Source organism: Rhea americana, unplaced genomic scaffold (assembly GCF_003343005.1).
Source record: "Rhea americana isolate MKP2758 unplaced genomic scaffold, rheAme1 scaffold_122, whole genome shotgun sequence".
Classification (NCBI taxonomy): domain Eukaryota; kingdom Metazoa; phylum Chordata; class Aves; order Rheiformes; family Rheidae; genus Rhea; species Rhea americana.
In genome coordinates this window covers 101,615-124,328 of record NW_028185284.1, presented here as the reverse complement: position 1 = coordinate 124,328, position 22,714 = coordinate 101,615, and the positions used below count along the sequence as shown (strand labels likewise).

General features: G+C 35.8%; 1 protein-coding gene across 2 annotated transcripts in view; it reads left to right on the top strand.

Moving 5' to 3' along the window:
- Nucleotides 1-22,714, top strand: part of PLCE1 (phospholipase C epsilon 1) — a 164,498-nt gene that overhangs the window by 80,928 nt on the left and 60,856 nt on the right. The window lies entirely within an intron of this gene.

Sequence of the window (22,714 nt, the reverse complement as noted above, 5' to 3'; positions counted from 1 at the left end):
TTTCTCATAACTTGTTCCTCTGCAGAGTTTTCAGAAGTAGAATTCAGATTGGTGACAGTGTTTGTCTTTGGGCCCTAGTTCTGAAAATACCTGTGCCTAAAGCCCTTGAACTATATATGATTTTTTGACTTTAGACTTTTTTTACCGGGACACCATTTCCTGCCACTTCCACCTATGGAGCAGCAGCCACTGGGACAGTAGTGAGACCAACAAATTTCAGAACAGCGTAACATGCCAAATATCCAGTTTACTTACATGTACTTAACCATCTTGAGCCCYTCAATCTCCTTATGTATTAAGGCTAAGAACTTTGTCTTTTAGAAGTCTTTAAAAAGTCATTTTTGTTGGTGAATGAATTAAAAAATCATAACAAAAACCATAACAGGTCATTATGACATTAATAATTCTAACTACGAAACCAGTGCAATAACTAATTTGAAGTTTAAAGGATGAAGAAATAGACTGGTCAGTATGCTTTTGCTGTATTTCCTGAGAAGAGTTATTTAACAGTCATCAGTTGTGGTTTTGTGTCAGTGTAGGCACAGATACTTTCTTGACTGAGAAAATATACCTGTAATTTGTTTTTTAGAAACTCTTTTGTGGTATCATCACTAAAGGGCTATGAAATAATTCAGTTATAATTTCAGCTTACTATTATCCTCAATTTTAGAGAGAAAAAGAAAGCAAAGCAGATTTTTTTTCTCTAGGTTTTAGGTCTTTGTAGTGCATTGTCCTGAAATGGCCATGAAGTGGTCAAATTTAAATCCAATAGTTATCCTCTGCTGCTTAAGTAAGGGATTTGTGAATTTAAAACYTAAAAGCTGTCAACAGATTATCTAAATAGGTTCACTGAACACAAAAGGGAAATAGGTGATGACTTCGGGGAGTTGGTTGTCTCGATGATGGTATCAGCAGTTGGATTTTGCATATGAACTTAGTCTTCAGGAGAAAAACTTAAGAATTTTTTCATAGCCATATGTAGATTGAATTGTTTTATAAAAGATGACAGGGAAAAATGAAGGCATATTAAAAGGTAGAGTATGCAGAGATTCAACTAGAACTCCATAAATACCTAAGATTTCTGTTTCCTACATAAACCAAAAAATACTAGACTTTTATGTGAGCAAAAACAACCAACCCTCAACCTAAAACTTACTTTGAATCTTGAAAGGAAGGRTAGTCTTTTGTCATTTTTGTGGAATCCTATCATTTTAAAAAGAAGAAATATACATCAGTTTCAGAAAATATTAAGTCCTGATTTTTACAAAATCTATGAACTAATTGGCTAAAATACTGAATAAATTCAACAAATTCGTAAACATTTCAGTCACTTAAATATGAAACTTTCAATGGAAATAATTTTTTCCAAAAGTTTTGTGCAGCATTTTGGGGTTTAATATGTTAACTTCTTCAAAAATATTTTCTTTTTAACAAATACTTATTTTTACTTATAAGATGCTACATCTGTGAAAAAACATAATCTCTTTCTTTGTTTTCCAAAAGCCACATAAAAAGCCTGAAAGTAGTTGTTCTGTATTCATGTCTTATTTGACTTACAGAAAGTTTTTGTGGACTATGTTCCTGCATTTTTGAACTCTCTCTCTCATGTGATTGGAAGTTAAAGAAGAGTAAACACATTGGGCATCACATACTCATTGATACAAAATTTTGTCCTCAGCAAACTCAGTATTTGCGTAATTTGGAAATTGATTGCATTTTTTAAAAGCAAACAAAATTACTGTTTTCCATTACTTTTGGCCACAACAATGAATGGAAGTTACAGCCATTTATTTGATGGTAGAATATGGTTAGTATTAAAACATTTTATTCCTATGTGATGAAATACAATAATGAAATAATTTCCTGAGCAATGAAAGTATTATTTCCTCATTCTACTTTGCAGAAAATTATATCACTGTACGTGAGGGTGGAAGGACTAGTGAAAAACAGTCTACAAGAAAAGAACTTGATTGCAGTGCATCACAAGCAGTCTCTTAGTTAAGTATGTCATATTGTGATAGTTCGCTATTTTACTGGGATGCAGAAGCAAATGTGTCATATAAAAGCAGTGTAGCAATCCTCAATCTTGTCATCACTGTCCAGTTTTGAGCATTTATTTCAAAAATGATGTGAAACAATTAGAGAGGCAGCAAATGGCAGCTGAAAGAAAAGGTCTAGAAAATACTAAATATGAAAAAAGATTGAAAAAATGTGATTACTGTATACAGAAAAGTCAGGACATGCGTGATAGTCTTCAGAYAGATGATAATTGCAGTAAGGGAAGAGCAGGCTGTTCTTTGTGTCTGCTGGGAACAGGACAAAAAATAATGAATCTGAACTGCAACAGTTCACCATAGGTGTCATGATAGAAAGGAGATTCGAGGGAGGAGGGATTTCAGTCAAATTAAATCAATCAWTCTCTACGCGAATGGCACTGAAGAAAATGGCCACAGGCAACATTGGTTGGCAAACTAGTGGAACAAAAGCAGCAAAGGTGGCGAGAAAGGAAATGTATAAGGCTGAATACAGAATTATTAATCTCAGAAAGAATTTACAGCAAAAAAAGGCAGGAGAGGCAAAAAAAAAAAAAAAAAAAAAAAAAGTTTGGTGATTGTAAGGATGATAGTGCAAAAAAGTTTAAGACCAGAGGGCAATAGCAGCACATTGTTTGGGAAAATAAAACTGCTTAGGGAATAGTAAAGCCTGATAGTAATAGAGATCTCTAGCTATCAACTGTCTTCCTTTGTAAGAGGTCATTTACTTAACCCAGTTGTCTCTATTTTAAGCTCACTAGTTGAAAGACAGCACGGTTAATTTAAAGCCTTCAGAGGATGCCTTAGAACGATCATCCATGTGCATAGCTTTTTTCAGTGGTCAATGACACAGTCAAAGGGATGTGACTTATTTCTAGTTCCAGTTTGTCTGTCATCAAGTACCAACTGTTTATTCTTGTTACACCTTTTTTGCTGGATTGAAGTCTTTAAAAACTGGTGTTTTTTTCCTGTTGGAGACATTTACATGCATATTCCAGTCAAGTCGTCTCTCAATTCTCACTRTGTTGAGCTAAAGCTACATATTTCTGATCTAAATCTGTCCCTCCAAGTCTTTTTATTCAACCTTGKGATGACATTATGGTATTCTTCTGCATGTTCTGTGGTTTGTCTGTATCTTTAAAAACACAGAAAAGATGCAGCATTATTGGTATTATCAGTGATATATGCAGAAGATTTCTTTTTTACCACCTCCTTTCTTGCCACTTTGTCTTTCTAAAAGCTTATAAAAAACATTTGCTTTTAGCATCTTTTGGCATTTTTTTCAGATCTACAGCTCTTTGAGAAGCAGACCTCCATTCCATTGATACAGTCTGTAGTTTTTCTTTCCAAATAGCTCCTACATCAGAATGCCTAGCTTAAAAGAAAAAAAAAAGTGTTTGAACAGTACTGGTTTGGCAAGAGGAAACTGCCCTGTTCTCGTCATATGTCTCCTAATAAGTCTTYGTCTGATAGGTAAATTTTGTCAGAAGTTGTTTTATTTTTATTTCCATATATTGACAAAAATTTTGAATGGGATAAACCTAGTAGTACTGATATGTGTCAAGGCTTTTTATAAGAACCTCCATTTTATGTTTCTCCAGTGGCAGTTATATTTACGGATCTGTCAGTTATCCAGTTCTTAATCCACTTAAGGTGTAGGTTATGTTAGTTTTATATTTGATCTGATTTTAAAAAAGTCAGTGTCAAGTGGTACTAATAAATTTCCTTATGAAAGTTTATTGGCAGTATGTTCATCTTTTTATCAACCAAATGTAGAATTCCATCAGCTAGTGAAATCTGTTGAAGACCTGTTTGGCTTGCAAGTATACAGACTGGCATTAGTTAGATTTTTCTGTAATTCTTCATGAAATAGATTTCACCCTATATAAGATTTTCYGGTATGTTACCTGGCATTGATATTAGACCATTTGCTTGCCTGTTCGTAAATACTGGCACAATATTACTGTTTTTTCAATCTCCTGGAATTTTCCCAGATTTTTTTCCAGATTACAAAATCAGCAAGAGAACGTTCTGCCATTACTCAGGTGTGAGAGATCTGAACATGGTTGCTTTTAAAACATTTATAGAAAAAGTCTGATATTCTCAGCTTTGACTTCTCATCAGTTGTGATTGTGCTGAGTGCTGTTCACTTTGCTACATCATACCTTTTTTGTCTCAGATGTGTAGGTTCTTTCTCAGACTGCACAATGCATGAAGCATACCAGAATATGCATTGAGATCAGATGCACACTTTAGAACTAGAACCAATTTCTGAGGATGTCACCAAATCTGAGCAAGCAACATACCAGTTTCTTTTGTAACTGTTAGCCTACTTAAACTGTGACTATCAGAATAGATTGAGTTGATAGRAACTAGAAATTTCATAAACCAAATAGATTATTAGCAAATAGTAAAAGAACTGCAGTATACCTTGCCGTTAGATCAGAATTAGAAATTATTAGTCTTATTTTAAAAATAAAGAACTAGCATATTGAGAGATTAAGATATTTGATGCTATTTTTTCAGGAAATCTGTTAGATTCTCTGAGATCAAGGCTATGACATTTACTAAAAGATTCTTTACTTTTCAACAGAGGATTCAGGTTGTGTATATTATTGCTGATTTCCTAATAAATTTGCAAATAAACTTTCACTTTCACTTACTGGTATTTAGCTCTGGAAGTAACTTAAGAAAAGAAAAAAAATTATTGCATCTGAATGGTAAGTAATCACTGAAGCAGTACTGAAACAGTTCATCAGTGGTTCTTGTTCTGCTCTCTGAGTGCATGTGTGAACATATGGACTTAAGTATATATCTGGAGCAGCTGAGAATCTTATACATGTTTTTTTGAATCTAGTGAGATATTCAACTACATCAAATTGAGCTTTTTGTTCACTGAAACTAAGTTAGTTCTTTCTAGTATATTTGTGGATAATTTTTAAGTGTTTYGGTTTGTTTGTAAGCTGTGTTTTCCATTTAGTGAAATTTACCTTTTTCTACTGGACTGGCGAAACATACGCATGCTACTTAAATGTCAAGTAAGATGCATTTTAGGTCTTACAGTTGTTTCCATGGAATTTAAGAGATCCCCTACCATTTGCTGACCTTGGATAGAAATGAATTTTCCCTTTGCCTATAATCATTTCATGTGTATATTTTATGAAGTTTTACTTGCAAGTGCACRGTGCATATTTGCTGACTTTTTTCTGATAGTACTGATGAGAAAACCATTTTACTAGTTTATCAAGAAAAATGAGCAGAAAAATTTAAAGACCGTCAGGTGGTGGCCAAATTGCCAATGACATCAGTGGAGTCAGGATTTCATGCAATATCTTTCTATATTTGAACTAACAAAATTTTAAGAACTATTTCTTACATCTGTATCATATCAGGATTGATTTCACTACATCTAACCATCCTTGACAAATGTTTATCTAAGTTAAATTAAATTACCTAAAATCATAATTTGCTTTCTGCTATCCTCTTTGTCATCTGTTTCACAACCAACAGCTATCTTGCATTACGCTGATATTAGTAACATATATATAATGTATATTTACTGAGCTAATATCCAACTAGCAGTAATTGACTAGCTGCATTTTACCCAACAGGTGACTAGCTAATGATGATTTACACGTTAACGCAGCTACACTACTTCTTGTACTCAGTTTTGTAATTTGCACTAAATTCTGGATTGCCCTCAGTAAGGTGCATGGCTCGCTGGCGAACTCGCCCTGCTGCAGCTGCCCTACTCTGCGGTCATGGCTCTGCCAGTCGTGAAGAGGGAGCTTTTCACAGCTAGATCCTGTGATTATTGGCATAAACATTGAAATCTAGTGCCCTTGCATTTAATATGTTGTGTCTCTCAGTGGATGGGCTCAGTGGACTGCTAAGTTATATTGACCTGATCAGAACACAAGTTTTGTTGAATTTTATTTCTCTTTTACCCTTTAAAGTGCCTTCCAGTGTCTTTTAAACTAAACTGGCGCAGTCTTTGTGATTCCACAAGGCTTGCTAAGAATAGCTGGATAGTGGCAGTACTTTCTTAAAAGAAATCCTGGCATGACATAATACTTTTATAACATCACAAGCATGACTTACTATCATGGGAAGTTGTGAAAGTATGTTAATCTTTTATAAAAATAGTGTATGAATTTCCTTTAGCTTCCCATCATCCTCCTCACATGGGAAACCTAACTTGCTAAGAATGCCCACTGTTAAAAATCATTTKCAAATTTTCTGGTAATTGATATAATTAGATGTTCACATTAAAAGACACCTTTTAAAATTTGAAAATTGCATTCTGTAATGAAGAAATTATTTAAAAGCTTCTTTAATTTGTGTGGGCTCTAAGCAGTCGCRTTCTTTACTTAGTAAATTCAACTGCAGCAGTTGGTCTTTACCAGTTGTTATTCTAGCACACTGGAAACTTGCATTGAAATTGCACCTTTGGAAGAAACATGGGACAGGAAGAAACATGCTATTCTAGACAGAGAGATTGGCTCTACTTTTCCCAAGTTAAAGAGAGAAGTAATCTGCATAAGCAAAAGAGCTTGATCATTTCCCTTCAGAAGCAACACTATGGCAAAAAACAGATCGTAGTCCTCTGTAGTTACGTGGTTACCCTTTTGCAGGCTGGATTCCTGGGTTATAGTTTAATCCTACAGGAAAAACCCTACCTGGACATGCTTTATAAATTTACAATAATCTAGTTTTAATAAGCATTACATATTCACCAGTGAGCTGGGAAAAGCAGCCTCCTCAAGGGGGGAGGAGGAGGGAGAGAACATAAACCCCCAAAATAAACAATAAACTTTTATTAGGAATGACGCCTGTTCTTTTCCTTCACTGATCCCTTTTCATGTTGCATGTTGTAGTTATATATATGTGAGATGCTGGCAAGCTCCCTTTGGCTGCTAGACTGGCAGATGCTCTTCAGGGTTCCCTCAGCTTTCATCTCTGTGCATTTCCAACTACTTGCATCTTTGCTAGTGCAGAATATGTGTGGAATAAACATGTTACATGACAAGAAAATTTTAAAAAGTTACAGTAAAGTAATTACAGACTTTTTGACCTGAGAATAYTTGTGGAATTTAGCCCATGATACAGTATTTCTTAGAGGAAGAGTAAAATGTATTTCTGATTTTGCTTTCACTTTATATCCTTTTTTGTTTTCATTATACCTCTCCTTCTCAGCCAGTAAATGTCAGTTGTTAAAATCATTTTAAACTCAAAGTATCTTTTTAATTCCTCCAAATGTAGTCCTTTAAGATAAACACGCTTACCTCATTGAGACTGTACTTGTATAATTCAAAATTGCTTTTACAGTAGCTTATAACTGCATTAATTCTAGCTGTGAAGATAGTTCATAATTAACTCCAACTTCAGGGGAAAAAAAGGGTAAAAAGTGTATATCCAGCCTTAATTTCTTTTAATCCAATTTTTAAAAATTTGATCTGTGCTTACCTAGGAATAAATGGAAGGATCCCAGCACTGACATGGTCTCTGGTTTTGCTTCTGTGTGTTTTGCAGGTAGGACATGGACAAAATGACATTGTGAAGGCAGAAATTAAACCTGAGGCAGCATAGCTCTGGAGTTGTGGGGGTAGTGGGGATTAGGTTGCTGGTCACCATAACAGCCCATGCTAGGATGTGTGAGAAGAGCCGCTCCTCTGCTGCCCAGCTTTCCTAGGAATATTGTGGCTGTGATCAGCTTATTGGGTCACTRTATAAGACTGAAGTCTGTGGAGGTTTTCTTGTCAATTAAGTTTATGTTCACTTGTAGCATCTAAAATGTCCCCCCTCCTCCATCTTCCTGACCAGTTCCAGTGAATATTCTTTTAATCTTTGATAAAATACTTGTATGCTCTTTCTTTAACAATGAAGTGCAAATGSTGAATGATTGTTAGTTCTTACTTAAGAGTAGTATCTTTGCCCTTTCACACTGTTCATCAGTCCTCTCCATTTTTTGGCATTTTGCTTATATGTATGTGTCAGGTTCATTTGTTTGCTTTTGTATGAGAGAGTCTTCCCATATTTTCCTCATTGTGCATTGTAAGAAATAATTCTTTATAGCAGCATAGGATTCATTGTTCTTATGAACTCTTTGTTTAGTTTATAACAGCAGCTGAAAGACTATATTGTTCTTGGAATAGAGGGCTGGAGCACCTGCCCTATGAGGAATGGCTGTGAGAGCTGGGCCTCTTCAGCCTGGGGAAGAGAAGACTGAGGGGGGGGATTTTATCAATGTGTCTAAGTACCTGAAGGGAGGGTGTCAAGGGGACGGGGCCAAACTCTCTTCAGTTGCCCCATGTGACAGGACAAGAGGCAACTGGCAGAAATTGAAGCACAGGCAGTTCTGCTTGAACATGAGGGGGAATTTCTTCACTGTGAGAGTGACGGAGCCCTGGCACAGGCTGCCCAGAGAGGTTGTGGAGTCTCCTTCCCAGGAGATCTTGAAGGCCCACCTGGATGCAACCCTGTGTAACAGGTTCTAGGTGACCCTGCTGAGCRGGGAGGTTGGACTAGATGATCTCCAGAGGTCCCTGCCAACCTTGCTGATTCTGCGATTCCTGCTGCACATGGCATGAGTAATGTAAAATTATTTTCACAACAATTTAGATATACTCTAATACTTCGTTGACTGATACCTTAGTACACTGTGCTGCCTTTTCTGTTGTGTTTTATGGCATTCCTTTCCATATATTAAATTTATTTATATTTTTGTTTAAATATATCTATTTCCTGGTTTTTCTTTAAATTTGACATCTAAAAATCTTAGATGTCAAATTAAATTACAGTTGATACACTGTAAAATAGTTCTCCTCTCTAAAAAAATATTCTCATCATGAAACAGAGCAAACAGTAAAGTAACAACTAAGTGTTGAGGTATAGATTAAAGTTTTTCTGCTACGTGTAGCAGTTATGGGGATAATGATTTGAATTTTTATTGGACAAAGTGTAATACAGAAAATTGAGCAAGGTTCCTTAGCAGATTGTTTACAAGTATTTTTTTTGAGCACCAGTACGTGACCAACAGTGTATTTTGTCAGTGAATCTATTCTCTGTCCTTTTCTGTGAGGTAATTGTGTAGAGGATTGGTCTCAAAACAAAAGTGTTATTGTTGGATTCTGTTTAGATAGTTGCTGAAAGCAAGCTAGAAGGATGAAACCTTTGAATTGATCAAACCTTTTTCAAGTGTACTGCATTCCTTCAAAATTCTTTCATTGCTAAGCTTCAGGGCTTAAATCAGGAACATTTAATCAAGTGTTGCTGTTTTTACTGGGTGCAACTTGGATTCATTCTATTCCAATCAACAGTAACAATTGAAATACCTTATGCAGTAGATTTGCCTCCTTTGGCTTCTGTGGAAACTCCGGTAGCATGTTTCACATACAGGATTATCTTTTATACTAGATTTCAAAAGGCAAGATTCATTATTTACAAAGGCAGTACATTTACCAACTCTTAATTAATTCTAGTGTTACTCCTTGATATAAATGTCCTTAAAATTATTTTCTCAGGTTGGTATTTGGTCATCATCTTGTACCACTGAAGTCAATGGCAGTTTTGCTATTTGCTTCAGTCAGTATGACACTGAAGTATTATCATCATTATTTTTATCTTAAAGGACTCTCTTAATTATTTTTTGCCACAATGAAATAATTTTCACTGAAATTGATCTTTAAGTTTAGGTATTCCTATTCTGTGCGATTCTGGGGCACTGAACAAGATGAATAATGAACAAGACATTCCTCTTTCATGATATCCCGGATGGGTCTGTTGCCACGTGTAATTTAACTTTCAGGGTGAGACCATACTAAGGAAGAAAGGTGCTGTTTGTTACAAAATAAGCTTCTGAAAGTATGAAAGCCAAGAATACAGTTTGGGGTTATGCTTGTGATAATCTGTAAAAGTTGTGYAGCTGAAGAACAAACTGCAGCAGGKCATTAACATAAATGCAAGGATTGCRGATGTGAAAGAACAGTACCCTTATGCTAGAAAGAAATGATTTAAATCAAGGGAATTTATAACAGATGAGGCTTTGAAACATTGACAATGTTCATTATGGTAGTTTTCCTGTTATTTACATTATGTGTTTACATTACAATATTATATCGCAACTACAGTTGGCATATTCTTTTACATTTTTAAAATGTCTGATACAAAAAAATACWAAAAATGAAGTTCATGAGCCTCCACTTCAGTGAGTACCTAGCTTACATATATGTGGTCTCTTTAACCTCCTTGTTCTTCATAGGTGTATACGTATACTCAGATTATTTTTTGCTTAACTTTTCCCTTGCTCTCACTAATTTGTAGTAGAATAGCTTCATTTTTAATATTGAAAAGGTGTTTAATTTCCACTATGTTGGAAAAATTACTCTGAGCTTTTTATGCATCTTGACCAAAATACTAAAATATTGGAACCTAATCAAGGATTCCTGTGCTCTGTTTAACCAATGGATATTTTTCTATTGCAGAGTTATCTCAAAGTTGAATGAATTTTACTTCAATTACGTTCTATTGGTGCACAGAAACTTCTGGTTTTTTTGGGCGTACTTTGTGTTAATTTGTGTTAATTTCTGTGATAGAGGCTAAGTCTTAGGTTCTGCTTTAGCTCAGACAGTAGCCTTTTCATTTTGCAGTGAGAATTGTAGAGTGGCTTTAACATCAGTTGAAGTTTAAAAATTCTCATGATTCTCTCTTCGTTCTCACTYGTGACTGTCCTGTTGATCCAAACTAGATTTCAGATTTGTGTGTTTGTGCATAAAATCTTTCAACATACAACTCACGTTTCATTTTTATTAAGTTTTAAATGAAGTTGCAGGACATTTATTTGTTGGAACATTAACGTCTAGCAAAACATGAATCTGTATTTCAGCATATACTGCTTGTTTTTATAAYCCATTTCACTAAGATTGCTACAGGGTTACTTTGTTACTACCATTCAAATAGTGCCCCAGACAGCGTGGATTGTGAGTTTCGCAGCGCAAGTGTTGAAGGAAAATAGCTTTTCCAGACAGGAATATATGACTTCCTTGTGTTTTCTGTTTGTACGCTGATGGAAGAATGAGAAAGTTRGGAACCAATTGAAACTGTCAGCCAGCCTTTTCCTGTTGTTTAGCATCTTACTGCTCTGTTGTCTCCTGGCTGGCACTGCTTGAGAATTTTTCATAGAGGAAGAACTCAGACTTCCATCGGCTGCTGTTGAAGCTTATTGTCCTTGCCATTATTTAGTATGCTCTCAGGATATGATCTGCTTTGCTCATAAACAGATGTAATTCCTCATCTTTCTTTAAGTTSGGGATGTACAATATGTTAATATTGCTGGGGAGTCTATTGGTCTAAAATAAAATTAAAATTCTATACATTGTCTGATGAGGGATTTAAGTTCTCTAATTTTCCATCTAGGCCTCAAAGCTCCTTCAAAAATGTTTATTTCAAGTTAGTGCAGTCTGAAATCTTTGCCACAGTAAGATTGTGGTTTGAATCTGGCTGGAAGTTGCTTTGGAATAGGTAGAATTGAAATGAAGGTATGTCAAGTTGTGGGTTGACATGACATTGAATTTAAAAGGGGATTTCTTTCCTTTTCACATGGGCAGAAACAGTGCGATGTCCTTTGTGGATGGCAGGATGTTTCCTCACAATTAGATTGAGGTAGACACTGAAGCGTAGGAAGGGACCTTGAACCAGCAGTGAATYGTTCTAGAGCGATCTCCTTTGTGCCGTGGATGGCAGTCTTGGGTGCACGTGGTATAAGTACCTGGACAACCAAAGGGAAAATGAATACTAGGAGATGGAAAAAGCCAATAAAGAAGAAAGAATGTGAATGTAATGGTATGTATGTATGTGTGGGGGTGAAAGAGCAAGACTTGAGAGCAGCAGAAAGAACAGCTGAATGGTTTGGATGGCTATTAACCCCTGTTAACTTGAAGGCTTCAGCTGCTTGCTCTTACATTAGTTCAGGCTTCATCTAGGTGCTACAGGCTCATCGTGATGATAAATGTTCAGAGGTCATGTGGATAGCGAACTGCTCTGTCATGTGGAGTGGGTGAATGTATCCTATTCATGTTCTTCTGCTGAGACCATCTGCATCAGGAGAATAGATGCACTTTGGACAACTCCTTCCACAACCAGCAAGATCAATAGCTTGCACTTTGCTGCCTAATTTTGTACAAGAAACATCTTGCAGGCTGTAGTAATTGTCAAATGTTACTAAGTAATTTTGATGTTGTTGGATAATGAATTGATTTGGTTGAAGAGTGTATTAATATATGGGTACTTTTAAAGAAGGATTAAGGAAATTGAAATCAAATCTTGTGTTAAAATTTCAAAATATCTTAGACCTGTATGAAAGTGACTATGAATACAGTCAGCGTATTAGGGCTCCACATACCATTATGTTACCTCTTAACATCTTTACATTTCTGTTTATCTGTTACGCTGTGATATAAAGATGTAGATTCACAAGTCATCTGTGGTCTCCCTTGATCACTTCAAGCAGACCCCGTGATGATACTTGCACTTTCTGTTGCCTAGAAGCCTCTGAAGTAATACAGTTTTAAGTTTGCTTTTGTACAATGGATGGTGCAGGATGCCGCAGTAACACGGGTACTATACTGATCTCAAACAGCATGTAGGGTCTGATTTTCAGCTAGTCAATTTCACAGTCATTGGCCATCTGCCAAATTTATAATTAAACCTTCTTCTGGCAAGTGTCCTGAAATCAGGATATAGTTTCATAAGCTATGGCAATAGGTGACGGTCCCCGAAAATAGCAGGGCCCTAGTGGCACATTGCCAAGCACGTAGACTGAAGCAGTAAGGTTCCCTTCTGACTAAACACGTAGATGGTGGATCTCTTCAGACTTTTGGCAATACACACTGTGCTGAATTCATCTCTCCTTAATGTTTATGAACATGCCATTGTGTTCAGCCAAACCTTGCATAACACTAAGTGCCCTTTATAGCTGAAATATCCATTTGCTTCAGTGATAGCCCCAGGGTCATTTGTTAAGGCCGTACCTTCAAAATCTATTATTTTGGGCACAGTGGACATGTATACTGGCTGGGGTTAAGTCACAATATCACACTGATCGTTGTGCAGAAATGGCGGAGGCGTTGCTACTCATCTTGTGTCTTCAGTCTCAGCACTCTGCTTCATATCCTGAACTGGGAAGAATATAGGGAATCCTGTCAACCGTGTTAACACTAAATGGGATAAATCTTGCTTGGAGATCTTTTACCATATTTGTAGATTTGCAGTTGCTGTTAAAATGCCTCTATCTGCAACTTTTTTCCAATGAGAATACAGCCAGAAGTAGTAACAACTCATTTCCTTATTAAGAACAGGTCTGTGATTGTTTCTATCAGCTCCAGCCAGTACCAACCAAACAGCATATGGGATTGGAAATGGTTGGTTAAATGTATTGGCAGTACGTGGTAATTCAGAAATGAAGAGACAAATTCTTCTTTTGTACGTGCAAAATATTTTTTTGAATGACTCAGGCTGATGGAGTGATAAAAGTCCAGAGATACACTTGGCAGAAATCTGGACAGCAATGTGGATGCAGTTACACAAGGTAATGYGCAGCTGTACACTCTGGGTGATTGGAAGCAAACACTGCAGTCTCAGATGTAATGAAGATACATTGTGATGATATACTTCAATCTAAACTCCTCTGTATATTATGTCAATTTGTAAGGTTATTGCCAGGATCTTCTGAATCCAAGCACAAACACAATTTAAATGGATTTTACTTACGGGTAAGAACTTCATATTCAAAAGACTTGTTGCCTTGTTGGAGTGTTTGGCTTGGATCTTCTCTGAGAAGCACACATCCCATCTTCAAATTGTGGGATCTATTGAAGGATTACAACCTAGCTGAGTAATTCTAGCATTCTTGCAAGGTGAACTTAAATATACTAGAAGCAAATTTGCAAAGGTAACTGTCTATTTCTGTATTTTGGTTTAAGAATTATAACAATTTATGGATGTTGTCTTTCTTATCATAGATCAGCTTTTAATTATGAAGTGCAAATATAGAAAACTATTTTTGCAAATGTGAAACTGGTAACATCTGGGAAACTAAGAAGTATTTTAAAAGTATAAAATGTAACAGCTTAAAAATGGAAAGAAAATGAAGGTCTAGTTRCATAAGTGTAAATTATATTTTAAATTAAAAACTGATTGAAAGAACATAGAATTTAAATTTTAAAATGATTTCAGAATAATTGCTACCACTCTACTTAGGAGTAGACTATAAAAACAATTTTTAAAAAAWTTTTAAAGTCACCTATTTAAGAAATTTTTCACTCTCACTGATYAGATGATATTACATCAGGAAAATTCTAACTTAGAAATTTTATTAATGAGTTTACTGACATTCTTGAAAGATGATGCTTGTGATAGAGTGTTGCATAGTTGTATGTGCTCTCTTCGGAGTGTTTGGGAGGTCATTTATTAAACTAGAAATTTAGCAACTCAGGCTTGCTATAGTTGTTATTCTGCAACTTCTGAAAAACTTAAGGATGTCACATCCCAGGGACAGCAAAAAAAAAAGGATTCCTACATAATGGTTAATTTAAAGTTAATATAATAATAAAGCCTTGATGTTGTTTTTCTTTAACCCAACTTTAAAATTTTAATTGATGTTTCTCTGTGCATAGGTTTTACCCTGTAAGATTGGTTATGCCCAGCTTTTATGGTTGAGGAAAATGCCTGTTTTCTTTGACCTACTCAAATCATGCTATGTACATCATTTGTTTAGTCAAATTTGTTTTAAGTCAGAAGTGATAAAGGCAGCCTATCTCTCTTATTATAGAATTCTTCTTATTTTTTTGTCAGAATTTTGTTTGACTGATGATATAATTGCAAAAGATGTAAGAAGAGAACACAGTACAGAGTCTAGTTTTTAAAACCGAACCCTTTGCCATTTCCTAAAGCAAGTAATGATTTAAGAATGAGTATTTGTTTGTAATTTAATGTCATGGTTACAAGCACTCCATATTTTTCTGCCTGCTAAARTACACTATGCTGGTCAGTTCATGAGTCAGTATTTTGTGGTATATAATTGTAATTTAATTCAATTATACTTCAACGTGATTGCTGCCTTTTGTCAATCCTCTGCAGAGGTTTCATAACTCTATTCAACAATAAAATCTTAGCCTGCATGGAGATATATGTGCTTTATAGTTTCCTAATACTTGATTCACAGCAAAACTCTGCGTTCTAGAGGTTATTTTTACCTTTGTCTTTTCTCCTTTGTACTATAGGAGCTAATGTCCTTTTTACCTGGTCCGTTGTGATCACTCCCTGCTGCTGTACCACAGCAAAACATCTTCTCCAGCTGTCTTGTTACCACGATAAAATTAATCTCAGTACAGGTATCCTCAGACTAGCTGTGAAGTTTGCTGTTTCTATTCCAAACCTGAAAAGGTCTTGTACACCCGCACGGTATTGGTAATATTACTTGGTCTAAAAATTAAGATATTTTCTCTTTCTACAGATCCTGGTTAAATTCATTTACTTTCCTTTAAATCCTAATCTGAGAATCTCCCTTTGCTCAGAGTATCATCTTACTGATTGGCAGGTCAGACTAAACTCCTGTTTCAGAGTTCCCCTTCTAATAATTTATAATGGACACTGATACACAGTTGTAAAAGATAATTCAGATTTCCAGATTTAGGGATATGGAGAGAAAACATGTTGGTCTTCTGAGTCTTTGATTATTTTAGTAATAAGTAAGTTTGAAGAAGAAACAAGATCTACTAATTTCAGTTGTTTCCACAGTGAAATTAAACTTGAATTTGATCCTGTTCTTTGGCAAGCTTCCAACTGAGTTTAATATCCTTTAATAATGAAGTCAGTTGTTTGCAGTCAAAATTGATAACAGTGAACTCATGTTATTAAAATAGAGAGGGGGATGTTTTTAATTATACAGAAAAGGAACAGGAAATTAACATAAAGATTATTGGTTTGGGTAGGATGGTACTGAGATGTCACATCCCGGGGACAGGGAAAAAAAAAAAAAAAAAAAAAAGGCGATCCTGGTTATGCTGATCTCTGTCTAAAGCTCCTGTTCACATACTGTCACACATTACAAATGCAAGTGTTTGATTATGTTTCCTCTTTTCTGAACAGAACATTCCTGTATTATCTTTACTGACACTTTCTCCCCTTTGGCTTTTTTGATTTTGCCATAGTCTACTTTTGTTTTTTCATAGCAATCAGAATGCATGCATTAAACCATATCAACAGTTTGGATGATGTCTGTAACATAGCTTGTTAAAAAGGCTTTGATTACGATGTCCCATTTATTACAATATGTTAAGTGATGCCGTGGGAATTGTTTTTTAAATGAATTTGATGTTTATGTTACATGTTACATCTTGATGCCATCTGAGGGGAATAACCATCTAAGGATTTGGAGTCAGTCACGTGAATATAATCTCATGGAAGCAAAGTCTGTCATTAAAAAGGGAAAGTGTATCAGTTACAAGGTGTTGTAATAGGATGAATAATTACTTTTTTTCTTCAACCTACTGAAATCTCTTTTTCGCTTTAGAACACACAGTTTGTCCTAATCACAGGATATTCCCCCAGCAGCCTTCTAGTGAGCAAGCACTTTTAAGAGATTATAAATTTCACATTGTTTTATTGTTTTCAGTTTCTAATAGATATAGAGATATATCTATTATATATCTCTATTCTCTCTATATCTATATTATATAGATATAGAGAGAATACTTTTTTGCGAAAGTGAGTTTAGAAAGAAAAGCAACGTAGGTAATAAAGCTAAGACACACGTCCTATAATCTTGTTTGAAAATTAGTCTACCTTGTTGAAAATCAATTTCTATTTTTATGGCAGGTTTACTCTTTTCACATTTTTCCTCTAGGCATACCCTCTCGTGATTATGCACAGCACATTTCYACAAATATCAAATTTAAGAATTTTTGTTTTTGAGTTTGGATGGAAACAGGTCTGTACCACTGTCTGTCCTTTGTTGGATTTCACATGGAAATTGATGTGATTTAGTCAAAGTACAAATTACAGGGTTGGAAACTGTAATTTTAAGTAGGATTAGTACTTTTGACATTGGTATGATTACAATAAGGGCTGTATTTATTTTTCTTCTGTCTTTGTACAGATTCCACTTAGAAAATGCATTGTTCAAAACTAGTCCTGGATTTTTTGTTCTAGAAAACTGATGGCAGTAGCCCAGCATTTATAAGATACTATACAGTAATAAGTTGTCTATGGGAATGATGAAATAAAATTTCATAAATAACATTTATAAGATACTATACAGTAATAAGTTGTCTGTGAGAATGATGAAATAAAATTTTATAAATAAGCAGCTTTTAATTTTAGCTTTACAAGTAATATAATAAATTACCAGATAATTTGCTTTTATTTTTAGGAAGTATTTAGTAGCAATGTGGAAAAAAATTATGAATGATTACAGATAGTTAACTCTAGCATTATAGTGATATTTTTTGTATATTTTTTTATGGAAGTATCTTTGCATTTTTCTTTAACGTGAACTCCCTAAATTCCCTGCTAATATATCAACACAAATATAGTAATTTCAATAGAGGAAAAACCATCAGTGAAATATCTAGGTTTTCCAGGTTTAAAACTTCTGTTTGAATATGCATAAACTCATACACATGCACACATATATTTCAATATGTCTTTTAGTAAGCTTGTACATGTACAAGATGTACGGAAATTTTAAGTATTGTGGTAAGAAAAGTTGAGTTAATCTGAAGATAATCTGTTGATCTTCTTGCAGAAAGTTTTAAATCAAAACCAATCACTGAATAAGTGAATGTTTTTCAGGACTTTATGACAAGCCTAGGCTGAAGAATATCCTAAGCAGACATTCTGTATTTTTCTCACATTCTTAAATAGATTATTCTTTTAGTAGAAAAGAAAGGATGATATGTTTTTGTTCCCATATATATCAGCAGAGATTAAGTCTACCCATGAGTCTAAAGCTTGGCAGAGGTTATCTTGAGTTGATTAATAGAAGCAGTACTTGCTATTTAAAAGATTATCTTCTTTGGCTGTTTATCAAAAGGAGTACAAAACTATCTATTCCAGCACTGAAAAACTTGCATATGAATAGTCAAAGACCTTCTCATTCTCTTTTAGTAGTTCTAGCATTAACTTGGTATCTTAGAGTGCAAATGAATAAAACAATTTACTGCAGCAGCTGCTGATTTTAGTGATTAGGTGGGACTGTATCTCTAACAACAAAATCCATTCTAGTTTGAGCCTGAAAGGAGCTCCATTTGACAAGTTATTCTGAAGAACTAGTCTTTTTTTGAAGGACAGAAAGATGCAGTCTATTTCTTGAAGAACATAAACTGTCAAACAACACAGAGCTAGAGACCTACAGGTGAGACTAGTTAGGAAGTGTTAGAGAAGAAATTAGCAGAGAAGTGAAGATTGGTTCCTGACATGAAAAATGGTAAGAATCAGAATCAAATCTGGCATAAGAAACAAGGAGATAGTCCAGAAAAAGGACTGGGTTAGTAAAGGCAATTTAAAAAATGAGAGAGAGAAGAACAAAGAAGTAGGAGGAGACTTCTGTGCAGAGTGTAAATCACGGAGGGTRGTGAAGTTGAGAATGAAGAATCTGAATTATCTGTTATAGAACATAGAAGCTGGGGAGTAGGAAAGGTTAAAAAGAAAAATCAGAATCCAGAGAAGTAAAATGTATCAACAATCAGGGCATTCAAAGATGTGAATTCTGAATGAAAAAAAAATATAGGTATAAAAACAGTCAACAAAAAAGAAGAAAGATTTCGTCTTCTTTAGCAGTTATATCCAGATTTTAGCCATGGGCTGTAAGCCTTTTTAGTTCTGTTTGGCCTGTGCTCCTCTTATTGAATGTCAGCTGCACTCTTGCAGCATCTTGYTCTATGGATTATTACACTTAAAAGACATTTTTGTAGTTCTTTCAGTTTAACAAGTTTAAGAGTTTAGAAATGCTAATCTGAAATTCAGTTTTTGAATCAGAAACAGTTTTATTTATTTTGTCTGTTCTTTACAAATACAGTAAGAATGGTATCAGATTTTCTTTAGCCTCTGAAACACTGGCTGAACCTGATTTGTAAAATCTTTGTTATGGAAGATGAGGATCTCTGTCAGGTAGTTTCATTAAGAGCTTTGAAAATAACTGCATTAGCCTTTCACTGAGCTTTATTCAGTGGGTGACCAATATAGTGAAATGAAATTCAAATGATACATTTCTATTAGTCTCTGAATCACAGAATGGTCAAGGTTGGAAGGGACTTCTGGAGATCATCTAGTCCACCCCCCACCCCCCGCTCAAGCAGGGTCACCTAGAGCACATTGCACAGGATTGTGTCCAGTGGGTTTTGAACATCTCCAGAGAAGGAGACTCTACAACCTCTCTGGGCAACCTACTCCAATGCTCTTGTCACTCTCTCAGTAAAGAAGTTTTTCCTCATATTCAGATGGAACTTCCTGTGTTTCACTTTGTGCCCAATGCCTCTTGCCATATTGTTGACACTGCTGAAGAGTCTGGCCTCATCCTCTTGACACCTTCCCATAAGGTATTTGTAGACATTGATAAGATCCCCTCTCTGTCTTCTCTTCTCCAGGCTGAACAGGCCCAGCTCTCACAGTCTTTCCTCATTAGAGGAATGCTCCAGTCCCCAAATCGTCTTTGTAGCGCTATGCTGGCCTCTCTCCRTAGTTCCATGTCTCTCTCGTACTGGGGAGCCCAGAACTGGGCACTGTACTCCAGATGTGGCTTTACCAGGGCTGAGCAGATGGAAAGGATCACCTCCCTCAACCTGCTGGCGACAGTCTTCCTAATGCACCCCAGGAGACCATTGGCCTTCTTGGCCGTAAGGGCACATTGCTGGGTCATGGTTAACTTCTTGTCCACCAGGACTCCTAGGTCCTTTACAGAGCTGCTTTCCAGCAGGTCAGCCTCCAGCCTGTACTGGTGCCCAGGGTTATTCCTCCCTAGGTGCAGGACCTTGCACTTGCCCTTGCTGAACTTCACGAAGTTCCTCTCCTCTGTTCCTCTCTGGTAGTCAGCAGATACACTGTGGAGCAACCCTGTTATCTCTAGTTGTTTCAGTATGTTGGACCTTGTTCTTAGATATAAGAGACTGCAGCAGTGGAGTCTGAAGACTAACTATGCTTAGGCAAAGTGAAGTCCAGTAGGATTACAGTGTTTGAGCCTGTTGTGAATTCAGTGTCAGTTTTTGCCAGTTCATTCAGGTGTGTATGAAAAACTSAAATTCTTAGACAAGCATGGAATGTGGGCCTGTCAAAAGTTTGAATGTGGATAACTTTTATAGTTACTATAATGGAGACGATAAAGTCTTCAGAATTCCTTGACCAGCATCCCTAAATCTGACTGGGAATCAGTTGTCAGAGAAGAGCTCATCTTCCCGCATATTTTTAACTTTCTTCTATCAACCACTACTTGACTTGACACTTCATTAAGAGTTACACCTTCCTTTCCTTCTATATTAATACATAATAATCAGATGATTATAACTGTAATTACCAAATAATACTGAATTTGCAAAGTATCAGTATTTCTGTGGTATTGTGTCACCCATGCTACTTGGTGCTTTGTCCCCTGCTTTCCATGACCTCGGGCAGCCAAGTACGTCCTGCACTCTCTGGTCCCTCTGTGCTGCTGCTTCTGACCTCAGTGTCCCCTCCAGAGCTAGAATGCTGCTAAGGGCTGAAGCTCATCAGTGGTCATAATACACTAGCTGCTCTCCTGGAGCACATCTTCTGTTGCCCTTTTGTGTGAAAGGGATCCTGTTGTGTACTCTTAAGACTGTGAACTAAAGCACTGTAAGTGGGGACATTTGGGAGATTTGTTTCAAAAGTACATTCCTGGTCCAAAGTAAAATGCTGGTGTAGGCATGCCCTGAGCACCTTCTATTTCAGCCGCGAGGTGTGATGGGGCTGGAGACAGGCTGTGCTTTTCCTGTCTTCTCCTTGTTGATAGAGCTCCTTGTATGTCGCAGTGAAGTGCTTGACTGAACGGTTCTGTCATGCGGGTCAGTGAGGCACTGTAAATCCTAGGAAGCAAATGAGTGGTAGTGGATGTTTGTGTCATGTGTTCCATATCCTCTTTCTACTTTTTTTCTGAACTTATGCTGGTTGTGGTAGTAGCAATTTTGCCTATATATGCAAAGCATTGTGCAAACAACATTAAGCACCACACCTGTAATATAAAATAAACGTTGTGTTTCGTATTGTTTTTATTTTGGCATATGCTTATGTTTTGTTTTAAAGTCAAAAACACTCCAAATCAACTTCTGAAAACTTTTTCTTACCCAACCTCTGAACCTTTCAGAACTGTTCAACACAAACTGAAATAGAAAACAGAACTGGAATTCCAATTGGAACTGGAATTCCAATTGGAATTGGAAATTGGAAACAAGACTGGAAGGAAGCCCAAAAACTCATTGCGTTTCACCTATTGCCTAAAATCAGTTTATTGATTTTATTTTATTCTTAACTGATCTTTCCTGTAATCTTTCTTAAAAGCGTTTCAGTGATAGAGATTTCTTGWTATCTGCAGATAATACATAGCAGTATTTCACTGTCCTTGAAGTTGCACCTGTTCCCTACTATGTAACCCAAATATTGTGTGTTGCAGGATAAGTCCTTTACTTTTTTTCTAGCTACTTGAGTCATGGAAAACATATTATTCCTTTTCTCTTTCGGAAGCCTTTTATATAATCTCAGGTGCTTCTGTTAACAGTTCCTCTTAAAGCCTAATAGCTTTATTTAGAGCTTCTGAAATTTATGTTTTGACTTTTAATGGAATATATTAAGAAAAGGTAATTTTCAGTCTTTTTAACTTCCCGCTAATTGATAATAGAGTTTGCATATAAGGAATATAACAAGGGAAACCTCATGTARCATATTTTTTGCTTGTTATAAGTGAATGAATCAGTCATAATGAACTTGTTTTTTTCTAGAGACTAGAAAGGATATTTGCCCACTGTATGAAATGAGAGTTCGATAGGAAAAAAAAAATGAAATGAAAGATAGGTCTAGAGTGCAACTCCGTTATGTGTACAAAGAACTCCAAAGATATTTTGTGAAGAAAAGTGTATGTGTGTGTACAAGCTCCTTTTCCTGGGAAAGGAGAAGAGTACAAAATACACTACTGTGAATGTTTATATTCTTGTAAAATTATTGTTCACAGTACCCATTCTAAACTTATCTAGTCAGAAGACTCATACTCACTATTTTGGAATCATTGTGTTGATATTTCAGGCTTCCCACATGGTCTTACAAAGCTTGGCTTCTTCCTTCTTAGGAAAAGTTTAAGTTTTCAAGGGATATCACTGCTAGAATATTACAAAACTACCCTGAATCTCTTTTGTAATAAYGGATAAAACATGTATATTTCCAAATATATGCATTTTCCCAGAGGAATGGAAAATATTTTGTATCTTTGGATATTTATTTTCAAAATGCAGTGAGCTCAGATGAATCTTACAGTCTAGCAATCTTTTCTTGCTCATTATACATTACTTTTTGTGGCAGTAGAGTCCTGATGGCCCAATCAAGGTCGCAAACTCTTCTGCACCATGGATTCTACATGGAGACTGAGTTAACATCCTGCCCAAAAGATCATTTTATTCAGGGTT